The sequence below is a fragment of the Fukomys damarensis genome, unplaced genomic scaffold (genome assembly GCF_012274545.1).
Source record: "Fukomys damarensis isolate Sample0158 unplaced genomic scaffold, DMR_v1.0_HiC HiC_scaffold_24, whole genome shotgun sequence".
NCBI classification, from domain to species: Eukaryota; Metazoa; Chordata; class Mammalia; order Rodentia; family Bathyergidae; genus Fukomys; species Fukomys damarensis.
Window position 1 is genome coordinate 7,993,291 of NW_022900936.1, and position 11,620 is coordinate 8,004,910.

At 39.7% G+C, this 11,620-nt stretch overlaps 1 long non-coding RNA gene across 2 annotated transcripts in view; it reads left to right on the forward strand.

Annotated features, from left to right (window-relative positions):
- The window catches only part of LOC117283266, a 217,943-nt gene extending 209,334 nt beyond the window's left edge, over positions 1-8,609 (forward strand). For both annotated transcript variants that reach the window (XR_004514254.1, XR_004514253.1), the window contains exon 4: positions 8,432-8,609. This is a non-coding gene — a long non-coding RNA (uncharacterized LOC117283266). The remainder of the gene's footprint in view (positions 1-8,431) is intronic.
- Positions 8,610-11,620: the final 3,011 nt, after the last annotated feature.

Here is an 11,620-nt window from a genome sequence, read left to right on the forward strand (position 1 = left end):
TTTTTTTTTTTTTTTTTATCTTATGGTCTTATACCATCCATTATTGGGGAAGGTTTGCAAATGCACTCAAGATCCCCAACCCCAAAAACCCATTCAATATCAAAATCCATCCTCTAGTTGTGAGCAGCTGTCATAACCAGGTGGTAGGACTGCCTCCAAAGTCACATGTACCTACCAGCGTTCTGGAAAAGTAACAGAATAAATTTGCTTTGGTCTCAGGCACATGTGAGGAATAAGCTAAACTAAAGGTATAGAAGAAGAGGGAAAAGAGGAAGGAAGGGAGGGAGGAAAGGAAAGTAAAAAAGAGAATAAGAGAAAGGAAGGAAAGAAAATAAAAAAGAGGAAGGGAAGAAAGGAGAGAAAAGGAAGGGAGAGAAAAAAGAAAAATAAATAGAAATAACTAAGGAAAGAAAAGGTCATTTTTCTTTTAGTGAAGTTCATCAAAGTCTGTTAGGAAAACCTTCATTCAGAAAAACGTATTTGTCTTCAAAAAATGTTTTTCAGACAATAGAGGCAAAAAGAAGTGGCATTGGTTTCACTGGCTGTCTTAGATAAAGGCTATTTTTCTTTTTATTTCTGGTCAGTGTGACAAGTTAGCTATAAAAAGAAGACAGAGGAAAGTCTTAAGACAATTCGGTGAGGACTGGGTTTCTGATAAGCAGTAGTTTAGCAGTAAACCTGACAAATAGAAAGGATGGTTTATGTTCTTTTACAATTTAGGGTTTGAAGAGCCCTAAATTGTGATAGTTCAAGAAAGAGAACATGTAGTCATGAACGTGCAAACAAACTATGAAGGACACCAAGTAAAGGAGAGACTCCAGTTCTTGAGATGGCTTTGGTGGCCATAAGACCCAAAGAAAAATGTGATATTGTCAGACATGGAAAGGAAGATTGGATCAGATTGTCGTCTTTGATTCTGATGAAAATGATTGATTCAAAAGAAACAATTAGAATTAGTAATATTCATATTCTTTGAGAAAAACATTATTTATTAGGATTGTAGGCTATTGTGGCCTTAAAAGTTTTGAGTATGTTTATGTAACTAAAATCCTTTGAAGAATTTTGTTTTTTTTGGTTTTTTTTTGGTACTGAGGCTTGAACTCGAGTCCTTGCCAGTCCTTGCACTTGCGAAGCAGGCAGCAGAACCACTCAGCTAAATCCCCGGCCCCTTTTGAAGAATTTTGAAGATTGCCAGTATATGTCAACGTATCTATCTCTGTCTACTTCCTGCTTTACAAATAGGCTGTACAGAAATACAGTATAACTAAAAAATGGTGCAGGGTGCCCTGTTGAATTTGAATTTCTGATAAACTATAAATAATTTTTTAGTACAAATGTGTCCAAGTATTGTTTGGGATATACCAAAAAATTATTCATTATCAGTCTAAAATTTAACTGGGTACCCTGTCTTTTTATTAACAAAATTTGGTAACCCTGCTCTGGAGAAACCCAATGGGATATTAGTTATTTAGTCTTTTTGGAAATACTTGCTTTTCTCTCATTTATCCTGGCTTCGCCTAGTCTATAAACTATAGTTTTGGCGACTTAAATCACTCTGTGATAATGACTTAGGCCTCCTCTTCACCATGCCCCATTGAAGTTCACGTCAGTTTATTGCACAGCTTGTCACAGTTGGATGTATATAAGATGCTCAGGAATCTTGTTAAAATACAAATTTTTATTCCGTCACTCTGGGGCAGGGCCTGCATTTTAGCAACTCCTTGGCTGATGTGGGATCTTTGGACTTTGAGCAAAGCCTGTAGACCTAAGTTCTCATTTTCAACTGAGCATGAATAAAACTATAAAGCTATCATCAAAATTTGTCTTTACACTTACTTGTTTCATTTTTGTGGAACCTTTATACTACTTTTTTTCCTTTTTAACCAGAAAAATGTTAAGTATTATGCCTTTTGTTAATGGAAGAAAACTATATTAAGCTGTGAGAAAGTTCTGGAAAAGCACATGTGATTTATTCCAGGAATGGGTCATTAGAGTGTTCATCCTTTCATATTTCTGGAAGGACCAGAGTATCATTAGAAGAATCACATGGCTATACTTGGTTAACAGGCTGTCCGTTCCTGGAGCCAACTCCAAGGCTGTGTTTGTTACTGACTATGGAGTCCCTGCTCTGCTCACACTGATGTTTTTTACAACACTGAACTCTGTCAGAGAACAGCATGTTGAAAAGATTTCAGCATCTGCATAGAGAGGCTCAAAGAGTCCTTTAAAAATGAAAATCCCAGGTTAATCTCTGAAGATTTTTGTTGCCAGGTATTTTGAACTTCAGAGTAGCAAAACCCCAGCGCAGGGGGGGAGGATGGTTGTCACATTAGAAAAGGAGCAATTCCTCCCAGTGTCCCTGCCTAATTCCCATCACCTGGCCAACAGGCAGTGGGCTTCTTGCCTGCATTAGATGAAAACAGCAGGGATTAAATCTTCCCAGCCTTAGAAGCACCCTGTCTGCCTATGACCCCCTGCAACTACTGTGCTATGAGTCCATAGCAAAGAAGGTGTTGACAGGGTGTGTCTGCCTTTTCTCCAGTGTCTGATGTGGCTTTGGTGTCAGACACAAGGCAGACAAAGAGGGGGAGGAAGCTGGCAGGGAGGAGCAGGGGACAGGAAAAAACTGCTAGACAACTGTGCTGGCAGAAGCTTAGCTCTTGCTATCAGAGAGAATGTTAAGCAATGAAGTCGGCTGGAGGAGGAGTCCAATGTGCCTTCTGGGAGAAAGTCCAGTGCCCTCTCATTAGAGACCCTGACATTTAGGTGGCTTGAGGTCCATGCTGCTCCTTTTTGAGAATTTCCTAAGATCCTACCAAGAAGAAAGGACTTCTCTTTCATTCCTTTGAACACAGAAATACCCATGGACTAGGAGAAAATGTGCAGTTGAAAGGGCAGTTAAGAAGTCACCTCTGAGGGTCGATGATAGTACTGTATCAACGATCATTTCCGGCTTTTGATAACTGTACCCAGCGTGTGTAAGAGAACATCCTTCTTAGGAAATCTTCACTGAAATGTTTAGTAAGAGGCCTCTTGTCTGCATTTTACTCTAAATGATTCATAAGATAACATGACAAGGCCAAATGACAAAATGCCACTAATTGGGAAATCTGGCAAGGATATAAAGGAATTATTTATGATTTTTAAAATAATTTTTCTGTAAGTATGAAATCATTTCCGAATAAAGTTTGGGTTTTTTTTGTTTTGTTTTGTTTTTGGTAATCATCCCCCTAGAATGGTGTGTTTGGCTCACTGGACTCCTTCTATTGTCTTGACCCTGATATTCTCAGTGCACTGGGCTGGGGCTGCCCTGGAAGCGTAGTCATCCTAAGACTGTGTCCCTAATTCCCAGGCTGCCTGGGAAGACCCAGATAGTAGGGACTATGTATTGGTGTCACAGAACTTTAGCACAAAGAAAGTGATCAACCAGCATAATTATTTTCAGATGATGCTTAACTAACGCTTGTTATGATTTACTGGTGGAAAGGGAAAATCTCTAGCAACACATGGTAATGGAATTAGCTGAATTAAGATGTGTGTGTGTGTGTGTGTGTGTGTGTGTGTGTGTGTGTGCGTGTGTGTGTGTGTGCGTGTGTGTGTGTGTGCGTGTGTGTGTGTGTGCGTGTGTGTGTGTGTGCGTGTGTGTGTGTGTGCGTGTGTGTGTGTGTGTGTGTGTGTGTGTGTGTGTGTGTTGGAGGACAACACCCTTCATTTCAGAGTAGGCTTAACCCACTGATGTCTTTGGAGAGGTTTGCTCTCTCTCCTAGAATGTTCTAGAATGTTTCCTTCCTTTAGAATCAGTTCTGAACCATAAAGAGCAATGACTTACTGATAGGCAGCATAAAGGTGTAGAAAAGGAATTAACAATCCATTTTTACCAATTTAATGTCTTTCCATGATCCTTTAAGAGATGACTTTAATTTTCCTCTTTTTCTGTGAAAGAAAATTCTAAATATTCTTGGTTTTAGCTTACTAATGATTTTGTTATTGTTCCCTTTAAATTGCTCAGATGAATTGTACAGTATCTTTTAGTCTATAATGTGTAGTACTTAGTTGAAATGATTTCAAATGATAGTCACTGCACAAGGTTACTTGAACAGCTCCAATGGTCCTTCCTCACCAAAATTGAAGTGGTCAAAATCAACCATTTGGAGACTTTAATTTCAGAGATGTCTGGGAGCATATAATGCTAACAGCGCTGTCTGTCCTTTCTCTGGTGTAGAAAATTTTAGTTTGGTTTCCAGTTCATTTTTTTAATTGCTAGGTGTCTGTTCAGAGAAATTTAATTTTTCCTGTTGGAGCATATTTTTTTTTAAGCTTAGTGATTCATAAGCCTGCCTTAGAGCTTGATATCTTGTCTGTCCTGAACAGTGGGTCTTCTTTTTCTCAGGAACTCTGTCTGTACAGTCAGAGATTTAGCTCAATGTCTTGTTTTTCACTAGGAAGGCACCATTTGCTGCCTGGAGCTGGTGTATAGCTCTGTGTTCCAGCTTGAAGAAGGGAGGGCAGAGCTGCCCTTGGTGACTGAGGCTCTGAGCTTTCATATTAGGAGACAAGACAGGCATTGAAAGGCAGGAGGATTCAGAGCATTAAATTGCTCTCTGAGTGAGAACAATTAGTGATGTAAGTGTATTCCTGAAAACGCATTGCTTGGGGGCAAGAGTACTTACAAGCACCATCATCCCAGCTAAAATCTCCATAAAGAGTTCGCAGTTTTGAAAAGTCATCTTCAGAGACAGTACTTATTGGAATTCATAGATAGAAGATAGAGTTTCATTTCGTGCTCTCTGAAATTAGCTAATGTTCTGGTCACTACAGCGCTTTTAAAAGTGGCCCCGATTCCCTAGGGCTCTCACAGAGGAGAAGTGGAGGATGCTACAAATGTGAGGCTACTGGTGATTAAGTCAGGGTTGCCACCAGGGTTTTTTTTCATATACAACATATAATATTTGCCTTTCTTTTATGTTCAAGGAATGAGCAAATGCTTTCAACATAATAAAAATGCAATATAGTTTTTACTCCTAATTTTAAAATATGAAACAAGTTTTAAACAGCATTTTCATCTGATTTATTTAATGAATCAGAATTCATTTTAATAAGCCCAAGAAAGTAGAAAGATGGCTGATGTTTTTTGATAACACACTGACATGGAAATTACCATACAACTGTCTGTATTATGTTTCTTGATTTATTTTTGTAAATATACAGCACAAGGAACATATATTCAGATGAATGGGTATCTATACATTTAGGAAAAAGATCATATTTTGCTGAACCACCAACACTTGTGGTTTAACATGGTTTTAGCTTTTTATTTTAATTGTATTTAAGCATGGTATTTTATAAATAAATATGATACACTTTTTAAAATATTTCAGTGATTTAACACTTTATGTAGAAAATTCCCAGTGTTTCCAATATGTAGACCTTATGTGCCACTGTTGATAATTATTTCTATTTGAAGTTTTCAGTGGCCTTCTGAAAAAATTGAAATAGTTCAAAAATTTACCAAGTGCTTCAAGAAGTATAGGGATCAAAAATCATTATAAATCATTTTGCAAAACACCACATCTGTAGCATTTCTAAAATGCTTCTTTCAACCCTCAATTCATTGATATGTAGATATATATTTTACACACTGATATTTTGAATATCACTATATTAATTTCATTTTTAAAATCACTACATTAACTCATACTTTACTGGTAGTTCAATGCTTTATCATAAACCGACTGGTAGGTTGAGAAGGGATGTAAAGGGCTGTTTCACAGCACTGCAAGCTTCAAAGAAGTCTGGCTGTAAATAGACAGATGTATGCCAGATATTGAACCCATCCTGTGGGCTAAGGCGTGAACTGTTCTGATTGGCCAGACTACTGTCCCACCTTCATGAAAGCCAGGAGGGGTGGGGTTAAACCCAGCCAATAACCTTGGTCTGAGAATATAGAAGGATGTGTTGAAAGGAAAATAGCTGCGTTATAACAACAACCACGAAAACAATGGAGAAATGGGTGCCGAGTGGGCAAAGCCAACAGATGTCTGCTCGGTTAGGAAGTTTTGTCAAAATTTGCTAAACATCAAATAAATGTACATCTTTTTAAATGCTTTGTGCATTTCTTATGAGAGTGTTTTGGAGTATCAATGCCATTTTCCTTTTACCAAACTAGAAACCAAAGGTGAAAGAAAATGTGTGAATCAAAGAGAATCTCCAGCCAAAGCAGAGCTGGTTTTGTAAAGTTACTTTAAGTTCTCTGTCCCTAAGGACTGTTGTTTCCTTTGAGCTCTTAGCCTTGCAAAATTTGACACTAACTTATTCACCCATTATTGCTTCCTGTCATAAGGTCTTACCCTTCTTACCAACTAAGGTTCTTTAGAGCGGAAACTGGGTATTTAGTTTCTTAATTCTCCATTACACATTGCTTGGCTTATAAAAGACACCACATAAACTCTTGGTTACATAATTTTTGTAAATTGGAATAACATTCCCGAGTACACTAGTGCAAATTACATTACAAGAGATGGGATTGCACAACTTTCTTCCATATCACAGAAGTAACTCCAGCCTATTCCAGCAAGTCCTTCTTATTAAAGTTATTAATTAATATTTTCATAGTCTTATTTGATCCAAAACATTTTAAATGTATCATTTCAAAAAGATTGCTCCCTAGATATAAATGTCATGCATGATTTCAGGAGATGGATGAGGAAACAGAGGCAGCATCCAGTGGAAGCTGGTGGTGTCTTACCAGCTCCCACAGTGAGTGAGGAAGGTTGGGAGAAATGACCATTTCTATCCTTACCACCACTGCTCATACCATCTCTCACCAACATCTCAATAATACATAGAATCTCAGTTCCGGGATTACTGGGATATGTATTATTGGTATGTTGTTGATAAGAACTAAGAATATAACAAACTTAAAAATGGACATAAGTCTACGGCTGGGAAGTTTACAATGTGGGCAAGATAAAGGCTGAACAAAGGGCATTTACCGTGTCCCAAGGAACTGAGGGATTTCTTCCTTGTCATGGTTTCTTCCTGGGTGGTAAAAACCAAGTGTGTCTGTGCCTAGAGAGGAGAGAGTCAACTCCACAGGAAAGGCCCAACTCTTCAAAATGGGATCATGTCACTGCTCCTCAGGAGCAATAAGGCCATCATGCCTTGGTGGAACAGAAGACTTTTGCTCTTTATGCCTGGCAGTAAATACCTGACTGAGTGAATCTCAGTTACCATGGTCACAAGGTTGAGGACATTGATTTCCAAGGTGGGAAATGTAGAGGTGGGCTGGCCCAAGTCATGCTAGTCTGTGGGTACAAATGCAGCTACACGGGTGGTTATGTTAGTGTCCTGGGACTTCTGTAAGACAGAGCCCACACTCTGGGTAGCATTAAAAAACAAATTTGTGGTCTCCTAGCTCTGGAGGCTGGAAGACCAAGATCAAGGTTTCACCAAGGGGGTTCCTTCTGAGGGATGGTTTCCTCCATACCTTTCTCCTGGCTTTTGATGGTTTGCAGTCAGTCTTTGGCATTCCTTTGGCACACACTTCTTCACCCTGATCTCTGCCATCATGTTCATGTGGCATGTTCCCTATGTGCATACCTCTGGTCCAAATTTCCTCTCTTTGTAAGGACACCAGTCATATTGGATTAGGTCTATTCCCAGGATGACTTCATCTTAGCTATATCTGCAACCACCCTTTTCCAAATAAGGTCAACTTTTGATGCACTGGGCTTCAACACGTGAATTTTATGGTGGCACATTTCACCTATATATAACAATACTAAAACCCCACATTTTGCAATCACTTTTCCCAATCCAGATGAGATTGCCTGTCTTCTCCTCCCTAATCTTCTGCTAAGTCTGCTCCAAGTGTTTCTGGGAAACTATTCCCAAATGAATAATGTGCTCTCAAACTCATTGGTTCAATGCTGCTTTCTCCGTTCTGCCACCAACCTGGCATCGGAGGATCTCTGCTCCTACCCTGTGGTAAAGCTTCTGTTTTGAGCACCAGTGCCTGTGGCCTGCATCTCACTGCCCACGAGGCTTGGCACTATGGCACACTACAGTGGAACTGGGTCTGGTCTGTGTTTTCCAGAGCACAGGGCAGTTTTCTCTTCTTTGACCTTCTGTGCCATCAGAGTCTCCGAGGCATGAAGACCTACATGGCCATGTCTCATGAAGCATCTAGAGAACACAGGTAACTGTGCTACACTGGCACTGGCTGTGTCCATTGAGCATGCAGGCCCATGATCAGTCAGCCTTGCCTGCTTTCCTCTGGTAGGAGCATGTGCTCTTTTGTAGAATGTTCCTAGATCTTGTTTGCAAATGGTGTTTAAACAGCCCTTCCTCTATCATTCTGTCAGAAACCCTTCAGGCAATTCCAGGCACATCAGAAAGTGATACCATCTATCTTTGGGTTTTATTCCCTCAGGTCTCCATGTTCCACTGAGTGACCCTTTCTGAGATCACCCAGAATCTTCATATTCTTCATCAAGGACAAAACCAACATCTAGGTTTGAATCTGGTCATCTCCACAGGAAACAAATCAACAGACGGTTTCTCTAATATGATCTGTACGGTTATTTGAATTTTAGAAGAAGAAAAGGCCATGGAGGATAGATAGGAATCTTTAATGTTGTATTTGGGGTGCTGTGGCACCTTGAGATGGGAAAATGTGGGTGCTCCAGTGCTTGTGTATGTGCACATGAAAGATGTAAGTGTGACTTTCCCTCAGATTCCTAATTTGGTGTCACTTCTCTCCCCATTGTCACTTCTAGCAGTTTTCTCACATTTTTAGCCACTGAGTTATTTCTTTTTTTGGTTTTTTTGAGACAGGGTCTCACTATGTATCTGAGACTGACCTGGAACTCACTATGTAGCCTAGGGTAGTCTTGAACTCACAGCAATTCTCCTGCCTCAGCCTCCCGAGTGCTAGGATTACAGGCACGAGCCACCATGCCCGGCACCCACTGAGTTATTTCTTCAGGTGAAATTTTCTACGGATGGAGAGAGAGGCTATAATATAGGTTCTGGACGAAACCTTCCAGATTTCAGTTTTAGCTGTTGTATTCCTCAGCTGGGTAACTATGGTCCGTTTCTCTAAATTCCCTGTGCCTCAGTTTTCCCATCTGTGAAACAGGAAAAACACTGAGCTTAGCTCACTGTACTCTGACATGCTTGTAGAGAGTTCAGGGACAGTGACTCTCCAGACAGCTTGTGGATAGTGGGTAGATGCTGGTGAGTTCAGCAACTCAGGAACATTCCTTTCACCTTTCAGAAGTGAACCTTTGCTTGTTAAAAATTTTAAGGCAGGTATCAGATAACAAGTGTATTCATGAATCACAAAATCTCTTCATAGTTTACATTGTTCTAGATCAGCCTCTTGACCTGTCCTTGATTAGTTATAGTTGGAAACTCTCATTCACTACAACACCGAAAACTCAGTGCCTGTGGGCTCAAGCCACATGACATGTTTGTATGAGACACATTCCTGTCCAGAAGATGGAGTGGGGTCATTTGAGTCACAGCTTTGTGAATGATTTGGATACTCCTGTATTTACATAAGGATTAAGTTGATATAGAAACACTGACATTGAAATCAGAAGAGCCTAGGCTTTAACCAAGTGAAGGCATCAAAGAAAGGAAATATCACCAATGTTTTGGGGAGAATGACTGTGAGCTCTTGGGGAGGGGACATCAATATTATTTCATATTATAAAGAAATAGTGCTTATCTAGTTGGGCCCAGAAGACAGTTGAGAGGTAAAATTAGTGGGTTTGGTGACAGACCCCATTGTGAAACTGTCTTTATCTCATGCTCGACAGATGTTTCAGATAGAGGTGATAAGATGAACAGATTGCCAAACTAAAACCAAGGTAATATCTCTCTTCAACACATAAAAATATTTTGATAAAAAAAGAACCAACAGGAAAGGCAGTCAGGCATGTTCAGAATCACAGAAGCATCAGGAAAGTTAGAGAAAGCATCTGGGGAAGGCTCATTTATCTACTGGTTGAAACTTGGAGGTTGATCATAGCTCAGATTTAACTAAGATGAGAGATGAATGACAGTTGTACACACAGCAGCCTAGGCGACAGTTACAGTAGGAAGGTTGGAGTGAAGAGTATAAGTGACAGTGTGTCTGGACCAGAGTTTAGCTGGCCATGTTGGATGAGGCCCTCGCAGTCCTTGAGAAACTGGTGATCTGCATGAAGGGACAGGACAGCAAGCACATGGCATGAGTGTGGAGCATAGACTCAACTGGAATATTACTTCACACTTGGGGAAAGTGGGTGTAATTTGAGGAAAATGCTACTCATAAAAACATGCATGCTGCCAGGTTTCATAGTACACCTGTAACTCCAGCTACCTGGGAGGCTGAGGCAAGAGGATTACAAATTAGGGCCTAGCCTGGGCCAGTTGGTAATACCTTGCCTCAAAATAACAAAATAAAAAACTGGTGATGTTGTTCAGTCCTAGGACACCCCTGGGTTCATTCCCCAGTACTGGGAAAAAAAATAAACCAAACCAAAAACAACAACAACAACCATGCATGAATGTATATTTGATTTTCTGTTTGAAAAATAGAGATCTCAAGGCCCATCCCAGACCTTCTGTATCAGGGGTTGTGATCCTGGGATTCACATTATTTAAAAGTACTCCTGTGGATTCTGGTATGGCCCGTTAAGGGCCAAGGCCTGGAAATCAAAACTCTAGTGGACTCTAAAATGTAATCTAAAATATCAGAAATGATATATTGTTATATGCATATTTTCAGCAAGACTTGGCTGTGCTGTTTCATTATAGCTTTTAATAGATGTATTCTATTTGCATAAGCATCATTTTCACACTTATTAGAAAATAATTTCAAATTTAAAGATGTTAAAAATTACACAAATAATACATATGTATCTTTTAGTGTATACATTTTTATCATTTGTTTTATCTTTTGTATTTTCTTTCTCCCTCCCTCTCTCTCCCTGTCTCTCTCTCCCTCTCTCCCTTTCCCTCTCTCTCTCTCTTTGGGGCTAAATTACATACATCGTGGCCCTTTCTGCCTAAATTTTTCATGGAATAGGAATAGGAATATTCTCTTGCATAACCACTGTACATGTACCAACTTCAGTAATTTTGACATTGACGAACTTTATCTAACCTAACATTTGTGTTTCAATTTTGTCTGTTAACCCAATGATGTCCATGACAACATTTTCTGCTCCAGCAGAGTTTCCCTCTAGGGTCACTAGTGCATTTAATTGACCTGTCTCTCTCTTTCACTTCCTATATTAGCCTGAAATAGTACCCCAAATTTCTTTGTTTTAAGCCATTAGCCTTTTCTTTTCGTTTCTTTCTTTTTGTACCAGGGTTCAAACTCAGGACCTTGTGCTCGCGAGGAAGGCGCGGCGCCACATTCCATTAGCATTTTCATTTGGGGCTGTTCTCATGTTGCCATGTGATTATGTTCAGGTTAGTCTTCCATGCTGAAATCCTACATGGTGTTGATGTGTTCTTCTCAGGGTATCATATCCGGGATACTTGATGGCCATGTAGTCCTCTTTGTTGACCTCGATATTGGTTAGCTGGGTAAAAGTGGTATTTGACATCCTCACTATTTAATCAT